General features: G+C 47.4%; 1 protein-coding gene across 10 annotated transcripts in view; it reads left to right on the top strand.

Moving 5' to 3' along the window:
* The window catches only part of LOC125026615 (mucin-12-like), a 325253-nt gene that overhangs the window by 176663 nt on the left and 138590 nt on the right, over nt 1–10000 (top strand). For 7 of the 10 annotated variants that reach the window (XM_047615176.1, XM_047615185.1, XM_047615186.1 and 4 more), the window contains one exon: nt 8099–8108. The exons of the other annotated variants lie outside the window; for them this stretch is intronic. The gene's annotated coding sequence lies outside the window, so the exon portion shown is untranslated. The remainder of the gene's footprint in view (nt 1–8098; nt 8109–10000) is intronic. 10 annotated transcript variants of the gene reach the window in all.

The raw sequence follows: 10000 nt of genomic DNA on the forward strand, positions 1-10000 counted from the left end.
AAGAGACGTTAATAGATGAGAGAAGAGGGGAAGAGGAAGAAGAAATTCGGGAAAAATGGGAGAATGGGAGAAAGAATAAGAGTGATAAGGATGAGGAACGAGAGGAAAAGAGAAAAGGTGACCGAGTGAGAAAGAGCAAGGAATGGGGGAAGACAAAGGAGAGAACGGAAGGGATAAGAGATAAACATAGAGATAAGGAAATAGAGAGGTGAAGACAGAGGTCGAAGTGCTAAGGAGGAGTTGGAGGACAGATAGAAGAGGAAACTTTTGGTAATGGATTTTGACCCCCCCCCCCATCTATCTCCTTCCCTCCCTCCTGTGCTCACACATTCCCTTCTATTTTTTTTTTCTTTTCGTTTCGTTTTCGTTTTCGCATTCTCCTCCTCCTCCGTCTTCGTCTCCTTCCCCTTCTCTTCTTCCATCTCCTCCTTTTTCATCATAATCTTCTTTGTCTTCTTTTTCTTCTTCCTCTTCACCACCTCCTCCTCCTCCTCCTGCTCCCCCCTCATCCTCCTCTCCTCCCCTTATCCTCATTCTCCTCCTCTCCCCCCCTCCCCCCCTCCCCCCCTCCCCCCCTCCTTGTGCCGCCTTCTTCGCCCTTCCTTCCCTCTCAGGAGTGTCATGCCAGCGGATCTCGGTGCATTCATCTTCAAGGAAAACTTTTCTCGTCAGATCTCTCGCCTTTTGATGTGTCGCTTTTTATACCTATCATGTGTAGTAACAGCGGTTAGGAGGAGGAGGAGGAGGAGGAGGAGGAGGAGGAGGAGGAGGAGGAGGAGGAGGAGGAGGAGGAGGAGGAGGAGGAGGAGGAGGAGGAGAAGGAGAAGAAGAAGGAGGAGAAGGAGGAGGAGAAGGAGGAGGAGAAGGAGAAGGAGAAGGAGAAGGAGAAGGAGAAGGAGAAGGAGAAGAAGAAGAAGAAGAAGAAGAAGAAGAAGAAGAAGAAGAAGAAGAAGAAGAAGAAGAAGAAGAAGAAGAAGGAAGAGAAGAGAAGAGGAAGAGGAAGAGGAAGAGGAAGAGGAAGAGGAAGAGGAAGAGGAAGAGGAAGAGGAAGAGGAAGAGGAAGAGGAAGAGGAAAAGGAAAAGGAAAGAAAGGGATGAAGAAAAAAAGTAAGGGGAAAGGGAAAAAAAGAAAAGAGAAGGGTAAGGAATACCTGGAAACAGCAGAAGAAAGAAAAGGAAGAACTGGAAGAGATTATCATAAAAAGACGAGAATCCTCAACCATTTTTCCTGGAGATGAAATCAAGTCTCATCATGTCTTTAGAGTCCTGCCAGTGCTTCCCTTTGACCCTCTGTTTATTTGTGTTTGTATTGTCCTCCCTTCTCCCCTCTTTCTAGCCCTCCTCTTGCCCTGCCCCTTCTCTTCACCATCCCCGTTAACCATCTCCCCTCTTCCTCTTGCCCTTCCTCTTCTCTTATCTCCGTTATCCGTCTCTCCTTCTCCCCTTTTCCCTTCTTTCTAGCCTTCCTCTTACCCTGCCTCTTCTCTTCCCCATCTCCGTTACCCCTCTCTCCTTCTCCCCCTCCCTCTCGCCTTGATCCCTCCTCTGCTTCTCTAGTCCCTAACCACACTTCCTTCAGTTTCTCCTCTCTTCTCCCTTCCCCTATCTCCCTCTCCTCCTCCTTCTCTCCGTCCTCTCCCCCCCCCCCTCTTCACTCCCCTTCTCTCTTTGTCTCCTCTTTCGTATCAAATTTTATTGTTCGTGCGCGTGTTTGGGTCTTCTCTAAACACCCTGAGAGGCATGTGCAGGGCAGGATTTGGCTAGCGGGTCATGGGGAGGGGAGGGAGGATGGGGAAGGAGAGAAGAGAGAGGAAGAGGGGAGAGGAGGGGAGGATGGGGAAGGAGAGAAGATAGAGGAAGAGGGGAGAGGAGGGGAGAGAGGAGAAAGAAGAGGAGGGGAGAGAGGAGAGAGAAGAGGAGGGGAGAGAGGAGAGAGAAGAGGAGGGGAGAGAGGAGAGAGGAGAGAAGGGAAGAAAGGAGAGAGAGTGGAGAAGAAGAAGAGGCTAGGGGAGAGGAGAGGAAAGGAGAGGAGAGGAGAGGAGAGGAGAGGAGAGGAGAGGAGAGGAGAGGAGAGGAGAGGAGAGATGAGATGAGGGGAAGGTGTTGGAAGGGGGTTGATAGGGGAAAGGGAGTAGTAAGGAGAAGAAAAGAATGAAGGAGGATGAAAGGGTAATGGAAGATTAATACCGAAAAATAATAAGAGAAGAAGTTTGTGAAAAAGAAAAATGAGAAAAGGAATAATTAAAAAAACGGAGATGACGAGGAAAAAGGAAAGGGATAAAGACAGAGAATGGAAAAAAAAAACGAAAAATAAAAAAAATAGATTGAGAACACTATGGGGGAGTAAAAAAATAGAAGAATAAAGAAATAGGAAAATAAATTAGAAACAAAAAGACTAGTCTTATAAGAGAAAAAAATACAAAAAAGAAAGAAGAAAAAATAGCCAAAATAGGAAAATATTAAAACGAAAATAAAGATAAGATCAAGAGATAATGTCCGGGAAATGCCAAGAAAAAACAAACAAAACATTAACAGGAAAAGAAAAACAGGGGAGAAAAAGGGGAGAGGAGAAGCAATCTTATTAAGTAGTGTCTCGCCAAGGCCCGCCGACGCCCGAGCAGTGCCAGCACGTGCGGGCCGCCGCCCTCGTGCTCGCCGGGATGCCGCTCTGCGACTGTGCCTTGGAGGGCGGCCGGCGGGGGCCTGCACGTGCTGGCGGCGAGGCTTGCGGTGCTCTTCTCGCTCTCGCTCTCTCTCTCTCTCTCTCTCTCTCTCTCTCTCTCTCTCTCTCTCTCTCTCTCTCTCTCTCTCTCTCTCTCTCTCTCCCTCCCTCCCTCCCTCCCTCCCTCCCTCCCTCCCTCCCTCCCTCCCTCCCTCCCTCTCCCTCTCCCTCTCCCTCTCCCTCTCCCTCTCTCCCTCCCTCCCTCTCCCTCCCCCTCTCCCTCTCTCCCTCCTTATTTGTGCATTTGTTTGTTTGTTTGTTTGCTTTTAGGGGGCGGGGATGAGGGAGCAATGGTTACCGGATTTTGTTGTGTTTTTGCGGTTATTGTTGTGATGATTTTGTTTGTTTGTATTGTTGGTAATGGGTTTGTCGATTTTTTATGCGCTTCCAATATTGTTTGTCATTATTATTTCTGATATTACCCTTCTTACAGAGAGTTAAATGGAAAAAGTAGGAGTGGGATGGAGAGGGAGAGCAATAAGTGGATGGGGAGAGAGAGAGAGAGAAAGAGAAAGAAAGAGAAAGAAAAAGAGACAGAGAGCGGGAAGGATAGGTAGAGGGAGACAGAGACAGAAGGAGATACAGATAAAGAGACAAGAAAATTAGACCCCCATTCTCGTGGCTTTTGGCAGCAATTCATCGCCGCGGATCCTCGGGGTCATGGGACTGGTGGAGCTTCACGCAGTAAATTGATGAGAATATCGACAACCTCTGATATTTAGAGCTTTTTACACTAATGGAGTTTGGGCGTTGCGCTCACTGTATATTTAGACGAGTAAGATATTTTACGTTAGTTTTCACTCTCTCTCTCTCTCTCTCTCTCTCTCTCTCTCTCTCTCTCTCTCTCTCTCTCTCTCTCTCTCTCTCTCTCTCTTTTGATGAGTAGGTTGGCGAAGGACGTGGATTAAACAAGTTGATTAGGGTGATTAAGTGTGTATGAGTGGGTGAGGGAGTGAGTAAGTGTGAAAGTGGGATTCCGAAGTGGTTTTCCTTGCGGTGGGTATCGAGTGATGAGTTGTCACGGGCAAAGGGGCAGATCTCGTGGGTGTGCATTATCGGAGGAAAATGAGATATTGACCAGCAGATGAAAAGGATCGGAGGATACACGTCTCGGAGACACAGGGGTAGCATGAAAATAGGAAAGACGCGCATAGGATGCAGCGCGCCCCTCAGACAGGCGTAGGAGTGAGCTTCACCCCCCTCCCCTTCCGCACGTCCCCCCCCTCCCCCCTCCCCGCCCCACGCCAGGGAGTGGAGCAGGTGAATTCCTGCAGCATTCAGCCGTCTTGTGGAAATCCTCTGACCTTTGCTCGTCTCCGCCGGTGGACTCGCAGGATAAATCACTTACCATGAGAACGAGATCTTAGAGCCAGAGCAGCGTGGCTTCCAGGACGGAATACATTAGCCCGGGTCTCAGCTAGCCTTCCAGGGAGATTAGCGTTGCTTGGCGCTGCGCTCTTGGGATGGAAAATGCCCGCTTGGGGGATGGGGGGGGGGGCGGCGACGGAGGGGAGTAGGGGGGATGGGCCAAGTGCAACGGATATTGCATGTTAGGTAAAGGTAAATAAAGGAGGGTGGGAGAAGAATAGGGAGATGGAGAGGAAGGTGGAGAGACTGGAAAGGAGTGGGGAGAAAGAAGGAATGAGGAAGGGAGGGGAGGGAGAGAGGGAAGGAGGAAGTAAGGGAGAGGGAGAGGAGGCAGGGAGAGAAGGAGTGGGGAAGGGAGAGAGGGAGGGAGGAAGGAAGGGAGAGATGGAGGGTGGAAGGAAATGAGGAGAGGAAGGGAGGGAGACGAGGAGAGAAAGAGGAAGGGAGGGAGGGAGACGAGGAGATAGAGAGAGTGAGTGAGTGAGTGAGTCAGTGAGTGAGTGAGTGAGGGAGAGAGAGAGAGGAAAGGGGGGAGGGACATGGAGAGAGAGAGAGAGAGACAGACAGACAGACAGACAGACAGACAGACAGACAGACAGACAGACAGACAGACAGACAGACAGACAGACAGACAGACAGAGACAGAGAAAGTTAGAAGAAAAGGGTAATACATGCGTAGGAAGGAATGAGCAATTAAGCAAGCGAGTGAGTCAGAAAAGCGCAAGTGGGTGTTTGCGGCCTCCTTGTCCTCTTCTTCAGTCCTGAGCTGCAGCCAAATCGCCCAACAAAGAGCGCGGCGCAGATCCCCCTTGCCGGCGGAGGACAGCGCTCATGCAGCAGATACCACGGTATTCCAGAAAGAACCGGGTCTATTTAAAGAGTTTCTCCCTGGCACTCCTCTCATCAGCGGAAGGAGACTTTGAAGACTTCCAGTAAATCCTGCATTTTTAGATCTCTCGGTCGCCCTCGTCCTCGAATTCACTCTTTATTCCTTTTTATTTTTATCTCTCTTCTTTCAGACCTTTTCATTGATTCTCAGACTTTTTTTACGGGTGTTTTTTTGAGGATTGTAAAAGAGATCCGTCTTTTTTTCTCTCTCTCTCTTTCTTATTTGTTGAGAGATTTTGCGCTTCCATAATTGGAGGAACAGTCTTTGGTCTTCATTCGTCTGCTTCTGTCGTCACAAGTGTTATTTTGTCTTGTCTTGTTTGTCCACGTGGCTTCGTCCTCGCTCTCTTCTTTTATTTTTCTTTCTTTTTTTTATTATTATTTTTTCTTCATTTTATACATCTTACGAGAGAGCATTGGGAGAGGAAGAGAGGGACGCACGGACGGAAGAAACGAGCGATCAGGAGACAGAGCGCATGTTTGCCAAGCGATCGCGTATGTTCCCCTCACTCTTGTTTTCCTCTCCATTTCTTGGCAAGAAAACTCCGGTGATGTTCCGGTAATCAGTGACTCGCGTCCTCATCCTGCGCCGGTGCTCTTGCATTTTTCTTTTCTTCTTTCTCGTCGTTTCCCCCCTTTTACGCCCTCGCTGGCAGGGTTAGAGCCAGGGGACGCCCTTCTCCTCCCTCGCATCGGCCCCTTCCACTCGGCTGGAGAGTTCAACTTGGTGAACATGAGCACACAATGGCGGACATGAGGGCGAAAAAGGAATCCGTTTTCCGTGTCTGTTTGTGCCAGACGGGGTCCCGGGCGATACGTTTCCATTTTAAGACGCGTTGGGAAAGGCTTCTCTTTTTCTTTCTTTCTTTCTTTCTTTTTCATTATCGTAATTATTTGATATTGGATATTGCTCTTTTTTTTCCCTCCGTTCTTTCGTTCGTTTTCTTTACGCTTTCCGAGAATCCTGGTAATTGGATCGTCCTTTTCTCCGGCACTGATGTCTCGTGGAATTCAGTTTACCTGCTGCATGGAATCTGTTTTCCTGTGTGCCGTTGTATTCTTATAAGAAATTGGCATTTTTTATAATATATATATAAAAGCAGTTATTTCGCGGTGATAGTGAGCAAAGACATTAATAAGATGATCGGTTTATGCCTCAGTTCTATATTTAAAAAGTCAAATGATGAAGCACAATCATAAGTCCGGGATGTTTGCATATCGGTCTCGTTCACCTTGTTCAAGCACCAACCACTTTTCCCGGAAAGACAAATTCACAAATAGAACTTGACTCAATTACTCAGCCGTAACCCTCCTCCTCCTCCTCCTCCTCCTCCTCCTCCTCCTCCTCCTCCTCCTCCTCCTCCTCCTCCTCCTCCCTCCCCCCACCCCTTCCGCGAATGCTTGATGGATGTCCTCATCATCGCTCGAGGATCAGCCACCCTCCTTCGTTAGGATCCCTTTCTTGTGGTGATGTGACGCGTGGGAACTTTTTTTTTTATTCGTAGGCGGTAGTAAGTTGTTTGTAGTGTGCATGTATTGCAGTTATTTAGCCTCTCTCTATATCTCCTCCCTCCCCTCTCTCTCTCTCTCTCTCTCTCTCTCTCTCTCTCTCTCTCTCTCTCTCTCTCTCTCTCTCTCTCTCTCTCTCTCTCTCTCTCTCTCTCTCTCTCCCGTCCCCTCCCCTCCCCTTCCTATGTACGCTCACGCCCCCACCCAAGTCCCGTTAGTCCCGCCGTCACCCACATGCGCCTCCAGAGGTCTGCTGCCTTTATGCTCGCTGTCACCCTCACCGCCCTCGCCCCGGCACTCGCTCGGCCTGTCCTCTTCACCCTGTCCCGGACCTGGACAAAAACGCGAATCATAAGCAAGTAAAATGAGTTGAAAGAAATGCGTAAGATCAGTAGGCGAGGGAGAAAGGACGAAGAGAAATGGGGGATTGTCAAAAAAATGGGGGTGGGGGTTAATTATGAAAGACGATGATGATAGGTCAGATTTAAGGGAAGAAGGAATGGGTATGGGAAGAGGAATATAAGAAAAGGAGTTGAGAATTAGAGAGAGAGAAAGAGAGAGAGAGAGAGAGAGAGAGAGAGAGAGAGAGAGAGAGAGAGAGAGAGAGAGAGAGAGAGAGAGAGAGAGAGACAGAGAGAGAGAGACAAAATGAAGGAAATAAAGAAAAAAGAAAGACATGCAGAGTAAGAAGGAGACAGACAGGCAGAAGGACATGCAGACAGACACGCAGAGTAAAAGAGAAGGGAGAGGATGAGAAACGAGTACAGAAGAAAAAAAGTGAGCGAATAAAGACCAAGAGAGTATGGGGGCGGGATATATGAGACTTGTAGACAGAAACGGATGATACAACCCTCCCCCCTCCCATCCCCTCCACCTCCTCCTCCCCCCACCTCCCCCCCATGCCTCTCCTGACTCTGAGCCGTGTTGCATGCGAAGCGTGATCACTCGTGTCACTTTTTGTTTGATGTTGCGCTCAACACCCGTCGGCGGAGTGGGACTTTAAAGATGCCGTTTTTTAACAGGTTTATTGATGTTATTGGAGGTGGCACAGTATCGGCGGCGGCTGTCTGTCCCCCACGCGGCAGGCGAAGGAGGAGGAGAAGCGCGGGTGTTATGCTAGTTATAGAATTGCTTTGGTGATAATGGGATGCGTGCGCGGGAATGGCAGAGCAGATGCTGCCTCGGTTGCCAAAACTAATTTCGTTAACTCCAAAGGGCTTTAGCTGAAAGCATCTTCTCCGCCCCGCCCCGACTATGATTGCTTCCCTCGCGCGTAAAGTACCAGGGATAATCCACGTCTTGTAGGGGGGAGGGGCGGGGGGGGGGGGGGGGGGACAGGACGGAGGCAGTAAATGTCAGAGATAGTAAACTACAGAGATAGTGACGATGATAAAGGCATTTACAAAGACAGAAACAATGACAGTGACAAACACAAAAGACAGTGACAGGGGCGGCGACAGACAGTGAGAGATATACGTAAGGTGATTGTATGCCAACGAACAGGGCACAATAATATTTTTTTCTCTGTCGCTAGTCTTGTATAAACTTGTCATTATGTCTTTACTCAAAAATGGGACGTTTTAACTAATTAACTCTCTTCCTCCATTACAGGTTCCACAAGGTAAAAACAAACAGCTGACTGCGTTGGAGTATCTGTGGCTAAGTGCTTGCTTGTTTGCGTTCTTCTAGCTTATATTGAGAGGGTAAGTTAACCTTGTGTTGTTGGGTGTTGAACGTGTGTGTGTGTGTGTGTGTGTGTGTGTGTGTGTGTGTCTGTCTGTCTGTCTGTCTGTCTGTCTGTCTGTCTGTGTCTCTGTGTTTCTGTGTCTCTATGTCTCTATGTCTCTATGTCTCTGTGTCTCTGTGTCTTTGTGTCTCTGTGTGTGTGCGTGCATGTGTAGGTGTGCGTTTGTCATTGGTTCGCTCACTTAATATTTCATCATCCACCTACTAACCCACTTTCACACTCCATCCATCCAAGTATCCGCTCATGCATCTGTTTTATCAGATGCATTCGGATATCACGTGACAGATAGTCTGCGTGCCAGTTGTCCGTGGCTAATGGTGTCATTATCGTTATTATTCCGGCGAAAACGAGTTGCAGTAGTGATTAGCAAATTTAGAAAATTGGTGCCGTGAGGAATTGTGCTGAGTGTTGGCGACGGAAATGAAGATGATTAAAGTGGTGATAATGATGTTGATGGTGGTAATGGTGACGATGAAGATGATGACGGTAATGGTGGTGATGGTGATGATAATAATGATGATGGTGGTGATAGTGATCATGTGATTAGTGTGAGGATAATCAGCTTAAAGAGGGTGATACCAAAAGGTATGATGTTGATGGTGATAACATACGATGGTGGAGAGAGGTGAAGATAGAAGTGTATATGAAGGAAAATAATCAGAGTGACAAAAAAAAAGCCAGCTAAAAAAGGAAAATACTGCAACTAAAAAAAAAGTAATTGGAAAGCAACAAAAAATAACGAGGTAAATTGAAGAAAGATGAAACATAAAAAAATAATCCAGAAGGAAAGGAATCAATAACCGGAGAAGAAAAAAGAGAGAAAAAAAACAAAAATAAACGAAAGAAGGAGAGGAACAAAGAGAAACAATAAGAAAGATAAATAAAGCAGTAGTAGGAAAGGCAAGAACAAATCTGAAAGGAACAAATAGAAGAAAAACAAATATAAAACGGAAGGAGAGGGACGAGAAGAAGAAGAAGAAGAAGAAGAAGAAGAAGAAGAAGAAGAAGAAGAAGAAGAAGAAGAAGAAGAAGAAGAAGAAGAAGAAGAGAGAGAGAGAGAAGAAGATGAAAAAGATCAGGAGCGAGAAGACGACAACGAATGAAAAGAACGAGAATACGAAGACAACGAAGAAAACGGGAGAAATGCTAGCGTCCCGGCCAAGCGAGCGCCCGTTGGACTGCTTCTTAAAGCGAATCATTCCCATGTAAATTGCAGCGCAAACACGAGTTCCCTCCGCGGCCTCCTCGTCGCTCCTCGAAGTCAACCTCGCGTCCATGAGGCTCGCATGGAGATTCCGTCGCATGGGCTTTATTTCGGGATTATCGCGGCTTTATTGTCTTGTGTTTTGCTTTCAAAGTCGGGTTTTTTTTTTTTTTTTTTTGTGGGGGGGTGGGCTTTTCTCGTTCTAGTGTCTTGGTTTCTTTCGCTATGGGACGAAGATTTTTTTTTTTTTCTGGGACCGGTTTTTTTTCTCTCGTCACATCCGTTTGCTTTAATCTTTTTTTTTTTTTTTTTTTTATGTTTCCATGTTAGTGTGTGTTTTCGTGACTTTTTTCCTCGTTTTTGAAAGTTTGTGTCCCTTGCATCCGTGTATTACTTCCATAATCACTTCCCCCTCCGCCATAGCAGCTAATTCCCCCGAACTGCCTCGCTAACGCGCCTCCTTTAATGTGAATTTCCACAATCGACGGAGCCAAGTCATTAGCGGGGCTGAGACGCGCGCAAAAGTTTCTAATTAACATCGTATCGTTGTTCTTGCGTCACC

This window comes from Penaeus chinensis, chromosome 6 (genome assembly GCF_019202785.1).
Source record: "Penaeus chinensis breed Huanghai No. 1 chromosome 6, ASM1920278v2, whole genome shotgun sequence".
In the NCBI taxonomy this organism is placed as follows: domain Eukaryota; kingdom Metazoa; phylum Arthropoda; class Malacostraca; order Decapoda; family Penaeidae; genus Penaeus; species Penaeus chinensis.